The 12,806-nt window shown below is 42.2% G+C and overlaps 1 protein-coding gene across 4 annotated transcripts in view; it reads left to right on the top strand.

Annotated features, from left to right (window-relative positions):
- LOC139374627 (G1/S-specific cyclin-D2-like) overlaps positions 1-12,806 on the top strand; it is a 270,693-nt gene that overhangs the window by 131,799 nt on the left and 126,088 nt on the right. Inside the window, exon 2 of one of the 4 annotated variants that reach the window (XM_071115674.1) lies at positions 4,873-5,016. The exons of the other annotated variants lie outside the window; for them this stretch is intronic. The gene's annotated coding sequence lies outside the window, so the exon portion shown is untranslated. The remainder of the gene's footprint in view (positions 1-4,872; positions 5,017-12,806) is intronic. 4 annotated transcript variants of the gene reach the window in all.

Genomic DNA, 12,806 nt, shown 5'->3' with positions numbered 1-12,806 from the left:
GGACGACTTTGTGTCAGCAGCTCCCTCCCGACTATGAGGAAAAAGTTTCAAATTCACTGATGCAAAGATAGAGGAGCATTCCATCGGCCCGCACGACATCATAAATATGGATGAGGTTCTTCTGACGTTTGACCTGCCTCTCACTCGGACTGTCAACAGGAAAGGCGAATCATCCGTCACGCTGAAAACAACTGGGCATGAAAAAACGCACTTCACCTGTGTTCTGAGCTGCACGGCATCAGGAGAAAAGCTTCCACCGATGTTGATTTTTAAACGCATGACGATGCCAAAAGAAAAATTTGCGAGAGGAATTGTTGTGAAAGTCAACAAGAAAGGATGAATGACGGAAGGCCTAATGCATGAATGGCATACGGAGTGTTACGGCAAGCGACCGGGAGGATTCTTTCACAAGAACAAGGCATTGCTCGTGTTGGACAGCATGAGGGCCCACATAACAGATTCTGTGAAAGAAGCCATCAAGAGGACAAACTCAATTCCAGCTGTGATTCCTGGGGGCACAACAAAGTATTTGCAGCCACTCGACATCAGTGTAAATCGTGCATTTAAGGTGGCGCTCCGTGTTCAGTGGGAGGCTTGGATGACAAGTGGGGAGAAATCCTTCACTAAAACGGGCCGCATGCAAAGAGCAACTTATGGTCAAGTCTGCCAGTGGGTGCTGACAGCGTGGAGCATTGTCAAAAAATCCACTATCATCAACGGGTTTCGAAAGGCTGGACTGCTGCGTGTTGAAGAGGGCAGCATGAGCTCAGCGGGGAATTTGCCTCCGGATGAAAGTGACGAGAGCGACAATGAAAACGATCCAACATCGGATGAAGCAATTATGAGGCTATTCAACTCCGACACCGAAGGAGATGACTTCAGTGGTTTCAGTGCACAGGAGGAGGAAGATAGTGACCAATGACTTTATTGGTAGGCTACTGTTTACTGCTATTTTTTTTATTTTTGTTACAAGCCGTGTTTCGTTAAAGCCTATTTTTTTTTGTTACAAGCCGTGTTTCGTTTAAAAGCCTATTTATTTTTGTTACAAGCCGTGTTTCGTTTAAAGGCCTATTAATTTTTGTAACAAGCCGTGTTTCGTTTAAAAGCCTATTTATTTTTGTTACAAGCCATGTTTTGTTTAAAGGCTGTGTAAAGTTAATTTGTTTCAATATACCGGTAGGCACCTGCGGCTTATAGACATGTGCGGCATATTTATGTACAAAATACTTTTTTTTTTAAAATTCAGTGGGTGCGGCTTATATTCAGGTGCTCTTAATAGTCCAGAATTTACAGTAGTCTAGAAACAAAGGCTTTAGTTGTCTTCCTCTCAGGCTTCCATGTCTTCTCCCTGGACCTCGTCAATGTCCACCTCTTGAACATCAGACTGAGGGCTCATCTTCACTGTCACTTTCCAACCTTGTTGAGATGGCTCATTGTCAGGCTCAAAAAGCCTCAAATTTACCAGCTGGCCACCAAACTTTCAATCCTTGTATTGGTCAGTCTTTTGCGTGCTTTGGTGTGTGTGTTCCCAAACAAGGACCAGTTGCGCTCTGAGGTGGCTGATGTTGGCGGGATTTGGAGGATGATGGAAGCAACAGAGGAAAGAGCCTCAAATCCACAAAGTCCCTTCCACCAGGTGGCTGATGAGATATGTTGGCACAACTGTCATATTTCATCTCCATCCCAAAGCCCTTGCTTGGAAGTGTACTTCGCCAGACTGCCAAGAACCTTGCCCTCATCCAGACCAAGGTAGCGAGACAGAGTAGTGATGACACCATAGGCCTTGTTGTTCTTTGCACCAAACAGGATGCTCTTGCCAGCATACTTGGGGCCTAACATGTATGCTGTGGCGTGTATGGCCTTCAGGCAGAATTCTTCATGCTTTTTGATGTATTTCAGAACTGCAGTTTCCTCTGCTTGGAGCAACAGTGAAGTGGGCAGGGCAGTACGGATTTCTTGTCTCTGCAAGCAGAGTCTGAACATCAGACAGGATGGCATTGTCTCCCAAAATCTGTACAATAGCTACTGCCATAGGTTTCAGGAGTTTCAGACTGCTTACCACTCTCTCCCAAAATACATCATCCAGGAGGATCCTCTTGATGGGGCTGTCCATATCGTCAGACTGTGATATTGCCATTTCTTGGAGAGACTCCTTCCCCTCCAGGAGACTGTCAAACATGATGACAACACCACCCCAACAGGTGTTGCTGGGCAGCTTCAATGTGGTGCTCTTATTCTTCTCACTTTGCTTGGTGAGGTAGATTTCTGCTATACTCTTCACCTAGATCCTTCACATACCTAACCATTTCCTTGGCTCTCTTGTAGAGTGTATCCATTGTTGTCAGTGCCATGATGTCCTTGAGGAGCAGATTCAATGCATGAGCAGCACAGCCAATCGGTGGATTGTGAGGGCAGCACCAGTGCAAATACTTTCTGTGGTCCAAGATCACTGATGACTGCTTTCAGCTCATCTACAATGTAGAGACCGGTGTGTCTGTTGTCCCTTGTGTCTGTGCTCTTGTAGAATACTGGTTGAGGGGTGGAGATGATGTAGTTAATTATTCCTTGCCCACGAACATTCGACCACCCATCAGAGATGATTGCAATACAGTCTGCTTTCTCTATGATTTGCTTGACCTTCACTTGAACTCTGTTGAACTCTGCATCCAGCAAATGAGTAGATAAAGCATGTCTGGATGGAAGGGAGTATGCTGGGCGAAGAACATTCAAAAATCTATTCCAATACACATTGTTTGTGAGCATCAGTGGTGAACCAGTTGCATACACAGCTCGAGCAAGACATTAATTTGCATTTCTCTGACTATGTTCCTCCATTGAGTCAAAAAAACTTCTGATTCCAGGAGGAGCATAAGCTGTTGCTATCAATAAGGTGTCTACTTTAATTAGATGTGAAAATGTTGCATCAGAGGGACTTTTGTCAGAGGTTGCTTGTTGTGAGCGCTGAGGGAACTTTATGAACTTGGCCAGGTGATTCTGCATTTTTGTAGCATTCTTCACAGCTTTTTGTTGCAAATGTACACAGCTTTTCCTTCTACATTATCTGCAGTGAAATGTCTCCACACATCAGATAGTTCCCCTGGCATTTTCCTGTGAAGATTCAAATGTATTATGTAAAAAAAAATATTAAAAAAATTCCATGTACAGATAAATAGTTAAGCAGTTAGATTAAACAAATCCTTTGTAAGATACATTTCTTTTTAAATGAAACATGTATGGGAACAGGTGAATTAACACTCGGTTAGCAGGCTCAAGCAAGCTAAAACCCACATGGTAGCAAAAACTAACTAGCAGAAATTGTTAACAAGTTACAAATGATTTAAACCCACTTTGCTGTTGTCTTCTATTTACAAGTTAACAAGAAATCATGTATGTCATTTAAAAAATATCCACCCCACCCATTATTGTAATCAAACTTACCAGAAAGCATGTAGTCCTTAGCTCAGACAGCGTAGTAGTGTGGGCTCAATAGCATCTCATTAGGGTGCATGGTCTTGAGAATCAGCTGTACATGTGTTGGAAGAGTGCACTGTGCAAGCAGAGGGTTGCAATTCCATTGAATTGGGGATAGTTTAACCAAAATATGCCACAAGACCTAGAATTGCCTTATGTGTATCCCACAAAAAAGGTTCACTGTTATAATCTAACTTCTTTGATGAATTCAAGCAAAATTCCCCAAATTCCCAGGCTTAACTTCCCATGGAAAATTTACCGGAATGTTTCCGACCCTTTGCAACCTTATACATGACTAATGCCATACTCGGCCTTCTTCCATATTAGGTATAATATCGAACTATTAGTGTGCATGTAAACATACTCAGTGTTTTGAGCTGGGAGGGGAAAAATGAAAATGAGCTGTTATTGGCAGAGAGGTTTGGAACTCTCTTTATTATTGGTTTATGCTCGCTTTTAGGCAAGCAACACTGAAGCATGCATGAGAGCATTAGCTGTTCCGGACGACTGTGTGATCACACTCTCCGTAGAGGTAGATATAAGACTCCAGCTTCAGAGATTTTTGCAATTCATTCCAGTCATTGGCAGCAGAGAACTGGATGGAAAGGCAGCCAAAGGAAGTGTTGGCTTTGGGGATGACCAGTACAATATACCTGCTGGAGCCTGTGCTACGGGTGGATGTTGCTATGGTGACCAGTGAGCTGACATAAGGTGGGGCTTTACCTAGCAAAGACTTATAGATGACCTGGAGCCAGTGGGTTTGGTGACGGATATTTAGTGAGGGCCAGCCAACAAGAGCATAGAGGTCGCAGTGGTGGGTAGTGTGATAAAACGGATGGCACTGTGATAGACGACATCCAGTTTGCTGAGTAGAGTGTTGGGGGCTATTTTGTAAATGACGTCGCCGAAGTCAAGGATCGGTAGGATAGTCAGTTTTCCGAGGGTATGTTTGGCAGCATGAGTGAAGGAGGCTTTGTTGCGAAAAAGGAAGCTGATTCTATATTTAATTTTAGAGAGATGCTTAATGTGAGTCTGGAAGGAGAGTTTATAGTCTAACCAGACCAGAGGACATTTCTCCAAAAAGTACGACCTTTGTCCCCATGTGCAGTTGCAAACCGTGGTCTGGCTTTTTATGGTGGTTTTGGAGCAGTGGCTTCTTCCTTGCTTAGCGGCCTTTCAGGTTATGTTGATATAGGACTCGTTTTACTGTAGATATAGATGCTTTTGTACCTGTTTCCTCCAGCATCTTCACAAGGTCCTTTGCTGTTGTTCTGGGATTGATTTGCTCTTTTCGCACCAAAGTACGTTCATCTCTAGGAGACAGAACGCATCTCGTTTCTGAGCGGTATGACGGCTCCGTGGTCCCATGGTGTTTATACTTGCGTTCTATTGTTTTTACAGATGAACGTGGTACCTTCAGACATTTAGAAATTGCTCCCAAGGATAAACCAGGATTGTGGAGGTCTACAATTTTTTTTCTGAGGTCTTGGCTGATTTCATTTGATTTTCCCATCATGTCAAGCAAAAGAGGCACTGAGTTTGAAGGTAGGCCCTGAAATACATCCACAGGTACACCTTTAATTGACTCAAATGATATCAATTAGCCTATCAGATGCTTCTAAAGCCATGACATAATTTTCTGGAATTTTCCAAGCTGTTTAACGGCACAGTCAACTTAGTGTATGTAAACTTCTGACCCACTGGAATTGTGATACAGTGAATTATAATTGAAATAATCTGTCTGAAAAAAATTGTTGGAAAAATTACTTGTGTCATGCACAAAGTAGATGTCCTAACCAACTTGCCAAATCTATAGTTTGTTAACAAGAATTTTGTGGTGGTTGAAAAACTAGTTTTAATGACTCCAACCTAAGTGTATGTAAACTTCTGACCTCATCTGTATATATATATATATATATACACAGATGAAGTCGGAAGTTATATATTTTTAAAAAATACAGGAAAATCACGGTTTTGATAGCACTGTCCCTTTAGGGTCATGTGAGAAGATCCATGGCACAGTTCCTTTCTAGAGTGGATCATTCTGTGTAATATGCTCTTGACTGCCATTGTGTTACCGTAGCGGTATGTTTCAAGCCCATCTCCCATCTCCCCTGAACTGGTCCATAGGCAGATCCAGACCCAGCTGCATGATGGGGCCAGGAAATAACCTCAGCATGAGGGAATGTGTTATCACTTTTTTCCAGGCCATTCCTCATACAGTAGGTCACCCAGTAACATGACTGGGAGATAAGGTGCTGCAGCATTGGACATGTTCTCTAATCAGGGAGACAAACATTTTTGCTGTGGTGGCCAGGATAGCCACTCCTCTCTCTCTCTTTTTGTTTCAATGCAGAGTTCTGTCAAAGCATGATAATGAGGCAGAACTTGTATAAATGTGTAAAGACCGACTGACTTTTGCAATGGTCAACAAATGTTTGTCTACATACAATCTGAAACCCGCCCGGGGTCTGTGCAAAATCAAAGCAGGAATGAAAACAGGTCACATAAATGTGAAGTGTGGTTAGAATTGCTAAACAAGCCATTTTGAGGATTTATTGTCAAAATCCATCAACTTGATAGACATTTGCTGACAATGACTCCAAGCACTCACTGTGATTGTAATAGCTTCCAAATTCCAGTTACAACAAGATGGTGATTGGAGACAGTCTCAACATTTTCTAATTCCTTTGTTACAAACACACTATTTACTGGTTGATTGATCTTATCCACTATGTTGATCTACTGATTGTCATAGCCATTCTACTGATGGATTCTGAGAGATTTTATTGGAAACTCAAGCTCAAGTAACCTAACAGTATAATTCAAACTTCAAGGGTGGCAGAAACATGAGACAGTCACACTTCCAGACTGTGCGTATGCGCGTGCATGCTTATGTGTTGGACTCTCAGCTCTTGGAGGCTGTTCCTGACCCCTTATTTGGAGGTTGGAGGGGAGGTTGGTCTGCATCCCTTGCACAGACCCCACTGCTGGGTAACCAGAGGCAGATGGTACCTGTTACAGACACAGGACTGCTTGTTTTCCCTTGTTTCAATTGAACCCTGGCTGCCGTTAGTCAGAGAGAGGAGAAGAAGCCTAGAACAGACGTCTGGGTCTGGGGCCGGACTGGGGACTGGGGTTCTGTGGAGGCTATTGAGGCACGCATGAAGAATGACTCACATCGGGGGAACACCGCAGTCAGCCTGTCAACTGTTAGGATCCGCTTGGCCAACAATACTGTTGAGTTGGTTTGGTAATTTTTCAGGGGTGGTTTGACTTTTGAAGTAAAGCTATGTCATGTATGATTATATGTGATATAACTATATTTTACATATGCTTGATGAATTAGACATTTTTGCTTTATCACTCTATTAAATAAAATGAATCTATGTCCTGCTCTCTAGTGTCTTGTATAAATCTACTGTAGTTCCAAGAACGAGAGAACAGAAAGGTCTATAAACTATAGGCACTCCCTCTCTTTCTACAGGACAGTTCATTAACTGTGTGTAATGTCTGTACTGTACTGTTGTACAGTAATGTCATGCTCTGGTGATGCAGGTAGCCTAGTGGTTAGAGCGTTGGGCCAGTTACCTGAAAGGTCGCTGGTTCGAGTAACCTAGCTGACAAGGTGAAAAATGTGTGGATGTGACCTTGAGCAAAGCACTTAACCTTAACTTGCTCCAGGGGCGCCATACTACTATGGCTGACCCTGTAAAACAACACATTTCTCTGCACTAATGTGACAATGAGCACATTTCTTTTTTTTCTTTTTTATGCCGCCAGGCAGTCGCTCTGGCACTGTTGAGGGGGATTTTTTTGCGGTCTCCATGTTTTTCATGGAGGCGACCGGACAGCTGGGTGGTCACGTTCTCGTTTGAAGCACTTTATTCACACTGATAAGTGGCCCCCCAGCCGTGTGGTAGCAGAGAGGCCATTCCAGAGCAAACAGCAGTGTTACCGGGTGCCAACGGAAATAACACCAACGCTGACGCTGATAAGATTAGAGTGGCCCTAATTTTTATCTGGCCTGGCTGGCCCAGCCAAACACTGAGCCCTGTCCAGGAGGCAAAGGAGAGAGAGGACACTGCCCCAGCCATCTCCAGCCCTACCACCACCAACCATCTCTCCACAAAACAACCACACTGCTCTGCCTCTCATGTTAGAACTATTATTAGAGGTAGAGAGCATGTGGGGGATTTAAAGGGGATACTGACAGGTTTATATCAGACTGTTAGTCAGAAAGGTTGAGATAATGGACCAAGTGAGCCGGTTTTCATGTAAAGGAGAGTGAAGAGGGAGATGGAGATATGAGTGGCTTGTTACGTGACAGACTCTGGGACAGTCATGTTGATACAAGCCTTGTGATTTCCATGTCCTATATTGAAGACTTATTTAACTCATGTTATTGGATCATCTTTGGAAAGTCATAGTTGATCTTCAAAGTTATTACTTGTAATAACAAGGGGCTTTCTGGACATTTTTGACTCTCTCAAGATCCTTCATACTATCACCAAGCTATAAATACTTGCCTAAATACCATGATTTAACACTCATGGTAACACTTAAGATTGTTCTTCATATTTTCCCATGAATGTGCAATCATGCATATACAATTACATTTCCAAAACGATCAGGTTTCACAATGAGCAAATTTATATGAAGAGAGTTGTTTTGTGACTTTCCCCACCTACTGGACTGTGTTTATCCCCTCATAAGGTGATTTGTATATTCATCTAGCCCAGAAAGGTGTTATGGAAGTTTGAATTAACTTTTTAGTATTCAAATGAATTGGCGTCAGTCTTTGCGTGTTGCTGTACTTTTGGAGAGATGCAGAACCTATTTGGAGCCTACAGCTGACTGATAATTACCTTTTAGCTCCACTATACAAGTGGTGAGCCGATCAGATTTTTCTCTTAAATGGATTCATAGTGAAAACACTAGAATGACATGACAGCAACCAGGACATGAAAGTATGCAGTGTAATGTAGCAAAAAGAAGACCTAAATAAAACTGCCTCAGACAGTCTCAAAGTATACAATATGGACACTGTGTTTCCCTTAGTAATACCTAGAACATCTTTGTTGTTTTCATTCTAAGACTTGTTTATTGATGGCTCTGTGGTGAAGCATAGCTCAGAAGTGGCACACTAACACACACACACACACACACAATACCGAAGGGAAGATGACATTTGTAAAAAGTGAAGTTTTGGTTTAAATCGTGTGAGTGAAGCCCATGGTCTGCTCACTGAGTTTATTTGATATATTAATAAAAAAGTAGCATTGATCACAAACTATTTACCATCAATTTACAAATGATAAAGTTGCATTTATCTGCTGTATATCATGAATGATCATAAACTCGCCAAGCTACATTAGAACTTGAATCAAAATGTTATATGACTGAATTAATGATAATGACAAACTGAACTCCTGTGTGGTTTTGTTTGTCAGTATAGTAGTGCTATAGCAGAGCAGCTGTTTAAAGGGGCAGCACTGCTGCTGCAGCTGCTGGTGAAGCAGTCCATAGAGCAGAAGATTTGAGTGAACATTGCCCAGGACGTTTAGTTTTTCCCCTAGCACTACACATCGGATTCAAACAACCACCTCATCATCAAGATTTACTTATTTTTAATCAGCTGTGTAGTGCTAGAGCAAAAACAAAACGTTCACCGGGGGGGCCCCAGGACCAAGTTTGTTCATAAGCAAGGCAGAAACAGATGCAGGGGAGCGCCCCGACCACAGAGCTGCAGCCTGCCTTTGGAGCTCTCTATTGAACGCTGTCAGGGCTGCCTGGTAGGACACAGACAGACAGAGGAGCAGAGCAGAGCCGCTCTTGTTTGCTGAGTCAGGAAGTAGATACTCTCCCGCTGTTCAGCTACACAGACCTGTGCAGGAGCAGGGCCAAGGACAGGGGCAACAGGGGCAAGGGAGGGGGCAGGGGCCAGGTAGGGGGAGGGGTGGGTTATAGGTCACACTTTTCATTTCCTCCTCATCATCTGAGTCAGCATCACTGAAACATTATGTTTGTTAGAACATGGGAGGAGCATGATGTACCATAACTATAGCAACATTGTTTTCCAGCTATTGATAGCGGTATACTGTAAACGTTTCTAAAATGTGTTGCCCTCGAGGACATACCATTTTAAGAACATTGCCTACGTGTTGGTGTTGCATTGGAATGGTAAACCACAGTCATAACTGTACAGCAGTTTTTTTATGCACTGTGTTGCAGTGGAATGCAGCTACAGGTTTTTTAAATGTTTTTTTATGCCCAGCTTATGAGGCTCCTTAATGATGTGAGGCCTGAGGTAATTGCCTCTTCTGCTTAATGGTAAGCCCTCCAATGGGGGCGTCCCTACCTCATTGAAGTTGACGTTTAAAATGGTTAAGGTAAGGGTTAACGTTAGGGTTAGATAATAGTTATGGTTATGGTTAGGGTAAGTGTAGAGTTTAAATTGAAGGTTTTATGGTAGCAACTTCCCATGGATCCCGGATAGCACTGACCGGCACAGATCCCAAAGAATTTCCCATCATTCCAAACATGGCAATTATCAACCAATCACATGGGAATGACTCCTACTGTCATGTGCGCTTCTTCTTTTTTGCCTGGCAACAGTTCAAGTTAAGTCAGATCTCACTGAGTGAAAGCAGCATGGCTGGAGTGGAGTTCAATTCTTGCAAGGACCTTCCACTTAGACTAATCACAGGCTTTTTCAGGCTAAATGGAGAGAAATCAGGCAAATACCTCCTCCAAAAGAACCAGGGAACTTGTGGTATTTTAAGACACAGAGCGGTGACATCTGAATTAGCTTTAATCAGAAAGTCGTTTAGAGAATGTTGTTGCTTTCTCCCAGTGTGTCCCAGCCCAGACTCACTCCATTAGTAATGACATTATGGCTCAAACATTAAGGGCTATGTTCTAAAAGTTAACTTTAGGGAACAGATCAGTGCAGCATCAGTGGTGCATTCCATTTTGGTACAACTTCCCCTTTTTGAACTTCTCTACTTTAAACAACATGAATGAGTGGAATCTGAAAGTACACATTTGACCCAACCTCAAGTCCATTCATCAGTATCACAGTCCTATATAAAGCAATCTCACTCAATCTCATTTTTCAGTACAGGCTTATGGTTTATCATCACATGATTTCACCATCCGGGTGCCTACTGAACACTGCATTTGCTTCCATATATAATTATAACAGGTCACTTATGGAATTATGTATATTGCAATTCATGGATTCATATCTTCGCTTGACAATTTCTGTTACAAACAGCTGATGTTGATCAATTTAACAAACTTATGGTAGCATTTCCTCCATAATAGTTTACACATGGTTATACCAGTCATGTAAAATCAAATTAAATCAAACTTTATTTGTCACATGCGCGAATACAACAAGTGTAGACCTTACCGTGAAATGCTTACTTACAAGCCCTTAACCAACAGTGCAGTTCAAGAAGAGTTAAACAAATATTTACCAAATAAACTAAAGTAAAAAATTCTAAAAAATTAACACAATAAAATATCAATAATGAGGCTATATCCAGGGGGTACCTGTACCGAGTCAGTGTGCGGGGGTACAGGTTAGTTGAGGTAATTTGTATATGTATGTAGGGGTGAAGTGACTATGCATAGATAATAAACAGCGAGTAACAGCAGTGTACAAAACAAATGGAGGGGGGGTCAATGTAAATAGTCCAGTGACCATTTGATTAATTGTTCAGCAGTCTTATGGCTTGGGGGTAGAAGCTGTTAAGGAGCCTTTTGGTCCTAGACTTGGCGCTCCGGTACCGCTTTCCATGCGGTAGCAGAGAAAACAGTATATGACTAGAGTGACTGGAGTCTCTGACAATTTTTGGGGCTTTCCTCTGACACCTCCTATTATATAGGTCCTGGATGGCAGGAAGCTTGGCAGACCCATTCATTGTAGACCCTTTATTGGAGCTTTAGATACTGTCAGAATTGGTGCAGTGTCGGAATGCAACATTCAGTAATACTGTGTATTGAGAAGCCTCATAAATATGTCTAGTCTGCTGACTGATATGAATGCCAGTTATCCATCAAAAATAACCCTGTATTGAGATCAACCAGTAAGGAGGAGGGATGGAGGGATGTCACCAGGCTGTTGTGATGCATGCCAAATACCAGAACCTTCTGAGGCAGCAGCCTTCATTTTGAATGGTCACCTGATTGTGTGTGTGTGTGTGCACATTTTTATAAGAATACCATTCAAATTGCACCAATTAAAATAATCTGTACTCTGACTGCTAAAAAATGTGGGTTCTTTGCACCCATAATGTTTGATTGTGGATGTAGATAAGGCATTCAAAGCAATGTATGTTAGTAAGGCTGCATGACCATGCTGTGGAAGTGTCCCTAAAAGGGAACAGGTGCCAGGTGTTTCACATCATAGTGTCCTCCTCTCAGTCCATTTGCATAGACAGATGTTTAATATTTAAACGGCCGGGCCTTGCGATCCCCCCTTACTACTACTCCCCTGATCAGCCTTTTTGACTGCAACGTTGTAACAGTCTAATAAATACATGTCATATATGTTATGGGAAAAATAATCCTTTGGTTGTGTTTATGAAGGTAACATTACAATACGAAAAATATATTTTTCAAAGAACACAATAGGATTTTCATTTGTTTACGTTACTGTAGGTAAGGATGGCCAACTCTAGTCCTCCGCGGCCTGATAGTTGTCACACATTTGCCCCAGCCCCAGCTAACGCACCCGACTCCAATAACCAACTAATCATGATCTTCAGTTTAGAATGCAATTAGTTTAATCAGCTGTGTTTGCTAGGGGTGGGGAAACAGCGTGATACCACTCCGGCCTCCGAGGACTGGAGTTTGCCATCCCTGCTGTAAGCTACAATGCCTTTAGAAACTATTCACACCCTTTGACCTTTTACACATTTTGTTGCGTTTCAGCCTGACTTTAAAATGGATGAAATTGAGATTTTTGGTCACTGGCCTAAACACAATTCTCCATAATGTCAAAGTGGAATTATGTTTTTTTTTAAGTTTACAAATTCATTAAAAATGAAAAGCTGAAATGTCTTGAGTCAATAAGTATTCAACCCCATTGTTAGGACAAGCCTAAATAAGTTCAGGAGTAAAAATGTGCTTAGCAAGTCACATAATAAGTGGCATGGACTCGCTCTGTGTGCAATAATAGTGTTTAACATTATTTTTTAATGACTACCTCATCTCTGTACCCCACACATACAATTATTTAAGTCGAGCAGTGAAGTGAGTCGAGCAGTGAATTTCAAACATAGATTCAACCACAAAGAGCAGAGTGGTTTCCAATGTCTTGCAAA

Source organism: Oncorhynchus clarkii, chromosome 2 (assembly GCF_045791955.1).
Source record: "Oncorhynchus clarkii lewisi isolate Uvic-CL-2024 chromosome 2, UVic_Ocla_1.0, whole genome shotgun sequence".
Lineage (NCBI taxonomy): Eukaryota > Metazoa > Chordata > Actinopteri > Salmoniformes > Salmonidae > Oncorhynchus > Oncorhynchus clarkii.
Note: the sequence above shows the minus strand (reverse complement) of the source record. Positions and strands in the feature narration are given on the sequence as shown.